Raw genomic sequence first — 10,844 nt, forward strand, 5'->3', positions numbered from 1 at the left:
CTAGACAATGGATGTTGGTGCAGAATTCTGTCGAAGTCGGAGAAGCTGGAGCTGGGATGACCGCGGCCGCCGTCGAGACCTGCAAAGAAAGTCTAAACCGGAGTTGGGATACTCCGGCAAGACCCTCCGACGTTCAAGTCAGTACTCCGCTTCAACAGAAATGAAGTGCTCGAGCGGAAAATTAGGCAGAGTTTCAAGATAGAGTTTTTGATCTTAGAGAAGAACATATCTGGGGGTCCTTATTTATAGATGGAGGGCACAACTGATCGACAGCGACGTCTATAACCGTCTGGTAGTGGACCGTTCAGGGCCGCGTGGAGTTTGTTACGGAGAGTAGTGGTGTCAGGGGACGTTCAGGACCACGTGGAGCTTGTTGCGGGGGATGGAGTGGTGTCTGTTGTCGTGACTTGCCAGAGAGTGGTGGAGCTGCATGGAATCCGTTGCAGAGAGTGGAGCAGGGTGGCGGCTCTTGTCGTGGCTTGTCAGAGAGTTCGGATCCGTCGATTGAAGCTCGGCTGGGATGTCCGATGAAGCAGAATGGCTATTCACATCGTCGTTCTGGGAGAGGCTCGGATGTTCCGAGGTCGCCGACGTTTTAGGCAGGAGTCACCTGTCGTAGGAGCTCGGATGGAGATTTTCTGTTGGCAGAGTCCGGGGAAGTCCGTCTGGGATTTATCTGATGTGGAGGCTCATCCGAAGATCGTCCGTCGGAGAAGTCCGATTTTATGGGGAGCCTGGTAGGAGATCGATCGGCGATGGACTTCGGATAGCGCGGGGGAGGCTCGACAGACATCAGAGGCGATCGGCTATCGCAGGGATCCAGCTGCTGGAGCTCGTTCGTTATAGAAGCTCGTCCAAAATCCATCCGCTAGAGAAGTTCGGATGGGATCCTGTTCTCGCGAGAGGTCGAGAGGGGACCGTCCATTGTAGGAGCTCGGGCGAGGACCAGTTGTCGTGGAAGCTCGGAGTGGTGTCTCGTCGTAGTAGTTCATTTAAAATTCACTCGCTACGGAGTAACTCGACTGAAGTCTACCTGTAATAGAAGTTCGAAAGAAATTTATTTATAGTAGAGGCTTGAATGAAATTTGCTTACAGTAGACATCTGGAATAGCCAGCCTGCGGTAGGAGCTCAGAGTAGACCACTCGTAGTAGAAGTTCGGCTCTCGTGGGAGCTCGATTAGGATCCAGGGGGTGGTCGACCATCGTAGAAACTCGGGTGGAGTCTGGTTATCGTAGAAATCACATTGTCGGGGAAGCTCGGATGCTGGCGAAGCCCGAGAGAAGTTCGGGGTAGAAACTCAGGGGGTCGGTTGCTGTAGAAGGCTGGCTGACAGTGAGTCCCAGAGGGCCTTCGGGGCAGCCCGATGGATGAATGCAGAAGTTCACAATCGGAGAAGTTCGGATGATCGAGGAGGTTCGGAGAGGCACCATGCACAAGGTCGGGAGCCGGAAGAGCCCTGGAAAGATCGATCCTTTACAAACTTCGATCGGAGGGGGGGATTTTATACCCAACACCAGTCTCCCTACTTTCGAGTTTGGGTTACGAATGAAGGAAGTACAGAGAAGCTCTTACGGCCGAAGCTATCCTCCTCGACTTCCGCACTTGGCAGTTGCCAGATATTTCGACGTTCGGCATGCTGGTACTGGAGCCTTTTCGAAAAGGATTTATTCTTTTTGGAATTTCCGTCAGGACGTGGCTCTAGGTACGGTATAATAATGACTTTGCTAGCCGCCTGCCGTTTCCAACAGTCTGTCAAGGTGGGTGGGACACACGGCGAATGCAGACCGGCCAGCGAAGATCCGCAATCATAAGTGCATCGGATCCTGGGGTCTATTTAAACACGTTCTCCTCCTTCATGGGTTTCACTTTGCTTGAGAGAATCCCTCGGTTCCCCTCTTCTTCCCCGAGAGCTCCAGTTTCCTCTAGCATCCTTCCTAGCCTTAGGCGTTCGTCGAGTCGACCTCCATCGTTCTCGCCATTCCTCTGTGCTCCTAGGGTTGATCTAGGTTAGTTTCAAAATTTCCTATTATTTTTTCGTCCTTTCTTCTTCGTATTATGTTTATTTAGCTTTCTCGGGGGCCCGCTGCTATTTTTCTCAATTTTTTGAGATTTTTGTGGCTTCCGTTTGATCCAAAATATCCTCTGATATCTCCTCTTCTAGCAGTTCTAGGAGTTCATCAGCCCCAGTTCTCTATAGTATTGGTACCATAGGCGAATCCGTAGCTAGGACCGAACCTTGTCCGGCCTTTACGTCGGACACCATCCCTGGCTCCTTAACTCCGGATGAACTCTCACTGATAAGGATTCAGTATGGAGTTCCTCCGGAGTACAAGCTGGAGCTTCCCGGGCCATCTGACCGGGCTAGCGCCCCTCCTCCCGGTCGCTTTTGTCTGTACCAGGAGGCCTTCCATGCCGGACTTCGGCTCCTGCTGCCACCCTTCGTTGTTGCTCTCTTTCGTTTTCTGAACATTTCTCTAACTTCCGTCGTGCCAAACTCCTTTAGGTTTTTGATAGGGTTTCTTTCCCTTTGTAGTTTAGTCGAAGTTCGGCTGACTCTTTTTTTGTTTAGAAACTTCTACACCTTCAAACGCCATCCCTCGACAAGGAATTGGTGGTACTTCTCCCCCCAGTTCGATAAAAAGGGGTTGCTGAAAGGTGCCCCCTCTTCCATCCATAACTGGAAGGAGAGGTTCTTCTACGTCCGATGCCCAATCTTAGAGCTAGGGTTACCTCCTTGGGGTTCTCTGAGGGATTCCGCCCGTCGGGCCTCTAGCCTGGAAAGGGACGACCTCGAGGCCTCAAAAAAGCTCGAGGCCTATCGAGCCCCCCTCCTTCCCAAACTTCTGAGGGAGCAACTTTTGTTCAATGTCGGCCTGAGCCCCCTTAACCCTGCCGGTACCTCTCCCTTTTTTGTCTCTCTCTCTCTCTCTCTCTTTTTTTTTTTTAGTACTTTTTCTTCTTCTTATTCCATCTCGAAGCCATGCTGATCTTCTTTTATCGCAGACATAGACGCAAGCGTGGCTCGGAGGTTAGCCCAGGGTCTCAAGACCCACAAGAGAAAGGATGCCACAACTTTGGGTTCGGTGAAGAAAGCCAGGATAGAGGGGACAAGCTCGGCCGTGCCTGCTCCGACGTCCGTCGCCGTTGAAGTCCCCTCCGACACCGAACCTGAAGTCCCCCGAACCCTTTCACAGAGCCCCCCGATCGAGGGTCCCATTTCGGAGGTTCGTCCCGAGGGGGCGCTTGGGACCGAAGGGAGGAAGAGAAAGAAGACCCTAGCTCGGAGGAGTCGCAGTCGCAGGGCTGCCGCCGAGGGGGTTGGCGGCTCCGAGAAAAACCTGGAAGAAAATCCCTTCAACAACAGGGACTTGATAAAGAGGCTGGTCGAAGGGTGCATCCTACCCGAGATCGTCGAGAGGATCATCCTCGTCGATCCCGAACTGCGGGTCTGGAATTCTCTGGGATCTTTTCTCGAAGTAGGCTAACTCACCTTTTTCCTCCCTCCTGCTTCTTCAGCTTATTCTTCAGCCCTCATATCGACTCTCCGACCTTTCTTGCAGATTGGGCATCAGCTCGTCGCCAACGTCGAGGCGGTGAAGATCACCTAGAGGGAGGCAGCTCGAGCAGAAGAAGGTCGTCTAGCCGGGGCCGCCCACCTTGAGGAGAAGATCGTCGAGGTCCGGAGCCTCCAGGAGATGCTGAAAAAGGAGGGACAAACCTCATCCAATCTGAGGACCGCCTTGGAAGAGGAGAGAGGGAAGGCTGAGGCTGAGGTCTCCGCGTTGAGGGCGCAAGTTTTCGAGCTGAAGGAGCAGGTTTCCGAGTTGAAGGCGCGGATTCCATCTCTGGTCTCGGAGCCAAGGGCCCGAGCAGTGGAAGAGTTCAAAGCCTCCTCCGAGATGGAGGATCTAAAGGTCCAGTTTGGCCAGGACACCTTCATCAAGGGGTTTGAGCTCTGCCAAGAGAAGGTGGCTGGGAGGTTTTTCGAATTGGATCTCGACTTCTTGAATGAGGTGTCCGATGATGAAGCCGGACCATCCGAAATCGCCGTCGATCCTCTTCCAGTCGGGACCTCGTCGACTACCATGGCCGTCGCTGACGATCTTTCGGGGATGCCGACCCCCTCTACTTCTATCCCAAAGGTTCGAAACCTCTAGTTTTATATTTTTTCTTTATGGTGATTGTTCCTTCGTTCTCTTATACTTGAAATTTATTTGATCAATGAAGCCGGATTTGTCTTTACGGAGGATCCCCCCACTTTTTTTTCTCTTCTTTTTTTTTTGTATCCTTTTCCTTCTTTTTATCTTCTGGCATTAATTTGAGTCGTGGTGCTCTCGTCCTCCAGCGACAGTGCCCTGTCGAAGCTCTTCTCCTGTCGGAGGGTATTCCCTTGAAGTCAACGATACGAGACCTCCAAAGAGAAGTTCGTCAGTTGACAAAGAAATCTAAGAAGCTGGAAGACGAACTTCACCGGTTGAGGGAGAGCCACTCAGAGGCCACCGCGGAGGCTACTCGCTTTCGGGACCTCCACAAGAAAAGTTTCATGGAATACACCAAAAGGAAAGCAGACTTCATCACGGAGCTTGAGGAACTCCGTAAACGTGCCAGCGACCGGTCTTGGACTCAGGCCTCCAAGATCAGCTCCCTTAAAGTCGAGCTGGTGGCCGCACGGGAGAAGATCGACCGACTGGAAGGGAGCTCGTCCCGGCTCATAGTCCGGACTGACCACGATCAAGACTGGTCGAAGAGGTTCTCCGACCTTCAAAAATAGCTGTGGGACATCGAGGCGACTTACGACACCCACCGGGTCGGCTGGAGCAAACAAGTAGAGGACTACCAAAAGAGGCTCCAGACGGCGACTGACGAAGTTGCCCGCCTTCAAAGGTGGTTATCCGAGAGAGTCCAGCTTGTCCCTGCACAAGGTTCTGATGAGCTTTGCTCCTTGAGGGAGACTATGGCAGAACTGTCCGTAGCCCTTGGGTGGGAGGAAGCCGAATTACGGTGGTTGAAAGTTCAGCTGGTCCACGAGTAGCAGGCAGTAAAGGATGTCGAGGTAGAGTCCGAGGTCTTGAGGAGGAGGCTTCGAGAGTCGGAGGATGAGTGCCGGCGATTCCACTGGATGTTCCATGATATGCTGCTGAAAAAGATGGAACTAGAAGAGGAAGTTGAAAATTTAAGACAATCCATAGTGGGGGCTGGAACCGAGAGCTCGAAGTCGGAAGAAACTGGGCTTCCTTAGAGCCTCTTTTCCTTTTCTTCTTCTTTATCTTTTTGTTTTTTGGCCTTTAAGGCTTTGAAATGTATACTTCACCAATGAAATGGAAATGAAATTATCTGTTACCTTGTCCATTCTGGTATTAAATGGTTGTTTACCAAACTTTATTTGTCTTCTGTCTTGTTTGGCATCGATGTAGTTCGTAATCCCTCATCGATTCTTGCTTTGAGTCATCATTTGCTGAACTTCTTTTGTTTTCCATTTTGTTCGATGCCGACGTAGTTTGAAGGTTCCTGATCGTTGCCGTATCGATTTGCCTTTAGGGACCAGAGATTTTCGACAGAAATTTTTTCTTTCGTCGAGATGAGGTCCCTTGTGCTTTTGATGTAGTTCGTTTTTCACCTATTGCTGGTGTAGTTCGTTGCTTTTTCTTTTCGCTTCCCCCTTTCTTCTGTGTTTGAGTGAGGGTCTTCCCTCTGCTCTTGATGGGGTCGTGAGAGTGTAGAGGAGTCATTGGGGAAGCTTTCCTCCTTGTCGATCAACCGAGTCTTTGCTTGCATTGGGATGAGGTCCTCATCTTATCTTCGATAGCCGGTTTCAGCTCGTGTTAGGACGAGATTCTCCTCTTGTTCCTAACAAGGCTGTGGGGGCACATAAGGGCCGTTGTAAGGGCCTCTCCCCCCATCCGATCTTTAAGAAACTGGGCCTTCGACTTTACTCATGTTAAGATGAGGTTCTCCTCCTGTTCCTAACGCGCTTAATTTCGTTTGTATGGGGGAGTTATCTCCTGTCGTTATAAGCTCATACCAAAAGAAAAAAATGCACGAATATGAAAAGAATTTTCATTCAGGGCAAAGTTGTTGGTAATACATTCGTAGATTTTTCGAACCCTATAGCCGTGGAAGGTCTGCTCCCCGCCGGGGTCCCCTTGAGACGGAGTTGATAATCCCAATTGGAGGCCGATCTTCTGGCTGCTTCTCCCTCCTTGACGGTTCCGACTGTGGCAGGGTCTTAGGCTGATCTTCTCTTCCTTCAGGTCGGCGTCGAATGAATCTATCGAGTCGACTTCTTTTGATAAGCTCTTCGATCTCGTCTTGGAGCTGAATACATTCCTCTATATCATGACCGTGGTCACGATGATAGAGGCAAAATTTATTTGGATTGTGCTTTTCGGGATGCGAGCGCATCCTCTCCAGCCTTGGGAGCTACTCCCTAACCTCCATCAGCACTTGAGTTTTCGATGCGTTGAGAGGGGCGTAGCTGTGGAATCTTCCGGGAGGAGAGCCTCGCCAAACTCGACGGTCTGAGCTCTTCTGTTTACGAGCCCGAAGAGGAGTCCGGACGTGCCTATGTCCGGGAGGAGTTCGAGAACGTGGTCGAGCTTTACTCAGCCTTTTTTCGACTGCGGACTTGCTCGAGTCTCCCACCTGCCGCTCTCTCGCGGTCTCTTCGTCCTTCATCTTGAAGGCTTCTTCTGCTCGGGCATATCCTTCAGCCCGAGCCAGCAAATCGGCAAAATTTTTGGGGTACTTCTTTTCCAGGGAGAATAGAAGGTCGTTCTTTTGAAGGCTGCTTTTCAGAGCGGCCATCGCGACCGATTGATCCAAACGGACCTCCAACGCAGCGACGTTGAAACGGTTGACGTAAGCCCAGATGGACTCCCCCTCCCTCTGCTTGATGTTGATGAGGGACTCCGAACCTCTCCGGGGACGTCGGCTGCTAACAAAATGAGCCACAAACTGGTGGCTCATCTGATCAAAGGAAAAGATGGTGTCCGACTTCAATGTCGAGTACCAGTTCCTTGCTACCCCCTTTAGGGTGGATGGAAAAGCTCGGTACAGGATGACGTCTGGTGTGCCATGGAGCAGCATCATTGTCCAGAAGGCCTCCAGGTAATTGACTGGGTCTGAGATCCCATCGTAGCTTTCGAATTAAGGGAGCTTAAAGTTTGGCGGGATCAGTTCCTGCATGATCATTTGAGAGAAGAGAGGGTCAGTACAGATGTCCTCACCATAAGCAGGGGGAGCGTGGCGGAGTTCCTCGATCCGTTGATTCATCTCATGGAGCCTTCGATCCAGAAAATCCTCTCAACTGCGGGTCTCGAGGATCTTCAGGTAGAATGGAGGTAGAGATCTTCCAGGAGTAGAATCATGATCGGACTGAGGACTCTCCACCCTCGGATTCATCTTTTCGGGAAAGATAGGGCGACTGGCCCAAGTGGCCCGCCCTACCGTCGGATTTTAGAATTCCGACGACGTTCTCTCCAACCGCACCGATGCCTGCAGCTATTGTTGCTGTTGCATGACCTGCACCGCTTCAGCGAGGCCTTTGACCTGCTGAACCAGCAGGTTGAATTGCTCTGCACCGACCGCCATCGTCGGAGGAGGAGGAGGAGCCTGGAAAACTGGAGGTGAGGCCGAAGCCTGAGATCTGGCCGCGGAGGTCGTGGATCGCCTGGTGGATGCTTTGCGGGGAGGCATCGGGTGAAGATCTAGTAGAGGAAGGAGAAGGGGATGTTGGAGAAGATGATCGGAATCGGTCCCGTTGAGCACTCCTTGAAGAACAAGGGTACCGCGAAGACACAGTCCCCTTCCTCTAGCGCCAATTATGTTGGTGCAGAATTCCATCAAAGTCGGAGAAGCTGGAGCTGGGATGACCGCGGCCACCATCGGGACCTACAAAGAAAGTCTAAACTAGAGTTGGAGGTGCTCCGGCAAGATCCTCCGACGCTCAAGTCAGTACTCTGCTTCAACAGAAATGGAGTGCTCAAGCAGAAAATTAGGCAGAGTTTCAAGATAAAGTTTTTGAGCTTAGAGAAGAACATATCTGGGGGTCCTTATTTATAGATGAAGGGCGCAACTGATCGACAGCGACGTCTATAACCATCTGGTAGTGGATCGTTCAGGACCACGTGGAGTTTGTTACAGAGAGTAGTGGTGTCAGGGGTCGTTCAGGGCCACGTGGAGCTTGTTGTGGGGGGTGGAGTGGTGTCTGTTGTCGTGACTTACCAGAGAGTGGTGGAGCTGCATGGAATCCGTTACAGAGAGTGGAGTAGGGTGGCGGCTCTTGTCGTGGCTTGTCAGAGAGTTCGGATCCATCGGTTGAAGCTCAACTGGGATGCTCGATGAAGCAGAATGGCTCTTCACATCGTCGTTCTGGGAGAGGCTCGGATGTTCTGAGGTCGCTGACATTTCAAGCAGGAGTCGCCTGTCGTAGGAGCTCGGATGGAGATTTTCTGTTGGTGGAGTCTGGGAAAGTCCGTCTGAAATTTATCTGATGTGGAGGCTCATCCGAAGATCATCCATCGGGAAAGTTTGATTTTATGGAGAGCCTGGTAGGAGGTCGGTCGGCAATGGACTTCGGATAGCACGGGGGAGGCTCGGCAGACATCAGAGGCGATCGGCTATCACAGGGACCCAGCTGCTGGAGCTCGTCCGTTATAGAAGCTCGTCCGGAATCCATCCGCTAGAGAAGTTCAGACGGGATCCTGTTCTCGTGAGAGGTCGAGAGGCATTGTAGGAGCTCGAGCGAGGATCAGTTGTCATGGAAGCTCGGAGTGGTGTCTCATCATAGTAGTTCGTCTAAAATCTACTCGCTACGGAGTAACTCGGCTGAAGTCTACCTGTAATAGAAGTTCGGAAGAAATTTATTTATAGTAGAGGCTTGAATGAAATTTGCTTACAGTAGACGTCTGGGATAGCCAGCCTGCAGTAGGAGCTCAGAGTAGATTGCTCGTAGTAGAAGTTCGGCTCTTGTGGGAGCTCGATTAGGATCTGGAGGGTGGTCAACCACCGTAGAAACTCGGGTGGAGTCTGGTTATCGTAGAAATCATATTGTCGAGGAAGCTCGGATGTTGGCGAAGCCCGAGAGAAGTTCGGGGTAGAAACTCAGGGGGTCGATTGCTGTAGAAGGCTGGCAGACAGTGAGTCCCAGAGGGCTTTCGGGGTGGCCTGATGGATGAATGCAGAAGTTCACTATCAGAGAAGTTCGGATGATCGAGGAGGTTCGGAGAGGCACCATGCACAAGGTCGGGAGCCGGAAGAGCCCTGAAAAGATCGGTCCTTTACAAACTTCGGCCGGGGGGGGGGGAATTTTATACCCAATAATGGACATTCCTAATATTCTGTAACATGCTATTGTAAAAAATATTCTAGACAATGTATATTCCTGATATAGGCAATGTACATTCCTAATAGTCCTCCTCAAGTTGGCGCATAGAGATTTCGAATGCCCAATTTGCATAGAATCTCTTGAAAATGATCACAACCGAGAGCTTTGGTAAAGATATCTGCAAGCTGACAATTTGTAGGAACATATCGTGTAGCAATGTCTTGAGATTGTAGTCGTTCTCCGACAAAATGACAATTAATTTCTATGTGTTTGGTCTGCTCATGAAATACAGGATTTGCAGCAATGTGTAAAGTTGCTTGATTATCGCAATAAAGGAACATGGGACCATGATGTGAAACACTGAGGTCGGATAAGAGGGCTCGAAGCCATAGTAATTCACTGATAGTGTGTGCCATAGCCCGATATTCGGTCTTTACAGAGGAACGAGACACTGTTGTCTGCTTCTTAGCACGCCAAGAAATCGGAGTATCTCCCAAGGAAATATAGAAACCTGTAGTAGAGTGCCTTGTCATGGGACATCCTGCCAAGTCTGCATCACAATAAGCATATAACTGAAAGGTGTTGACACTTAGAAAAAATATGCCTTGACCTGGAGACCCTTTCAAATATCGCAAAATGCGGAAGGCTGCTTCTAAGTGTGGTTGCCGAGGAGATTGCATAAACTATGTCAGAACATACACCGAGTATGCAATATCAGGCCTAGTGATAGTCAAATAAATGAGTCGTCCCAGCAATCGACGATATGGACTTGGATCATCAAGTAGTTTTTCATCATCCGTCGTGAGCTTGAGATGTTGCTGCATAGAAAATTTTATGGGCTTGGTCCCAATCATTTCGGTCTCCTGGAGAATGTCAAGAGTATATTTTCGTTGTGATACAAATATGCCCGAAGGTGATCGTACCACTTCTAATCCAAGAAAATATTTTAAGTTGCCCAGGTCTTTAATGTGAAACTTGTCTTGCAAATATTGTTTCAGTGCCTGACATTTCGAAGGGTTATTCCCTGTAATAATCATATCATCCACATAAACAAGAATGGCAATGAAAGAGTCCTCATCCTGTTTGGTGAACAGAGAGTGATCGGCTTTAGATTGAGTACAACCATATTGGAGCAAGGAGTGGGAGAACATTTCAAACCACTATCTTGATGCTTGCTTGAGTCCATAAAGAGACTTACGCAACCGACAAACACGTGTATCACTTGATTTTAGAAATCCTGGTGGAGGTGTCATGTATACTTCTTCATGAAGATCGCCATGAAGGAAAGCATTGTTGATGTCCAACTGATGTAATTGCCAATGTTTAGCGGAAGCAATAGCTAAGAGATACCGTACTGTAGTCAATTTAGCCACCGGAGCAAAAGTCTCGATGTAGTCAAGGCCTTCTATTTGTGTGTATCCTTTTGCCACTAACTGAGCCTTGTATCGCTCAATAGAACCATCGACCTTGTATTTAATTTTGTATACCCATCTCGATCCAATGTGTTTCTTCCCGAGT

This window comes from Elaeis guineensis, chromosome 12 (assembly GCF_000442705.2).
Source record: "Elaeis guineensis isolate ETL-2024a chromosome 12, EG11, whole genome shotgun sequence".
Classification (NCBI taxonomy): Eukaryota; Viridiplantae; Streptophyta; class Magnoliopsida; order Arecales; family Arecaceae; genus Elaeis; species Elaeis guineensis.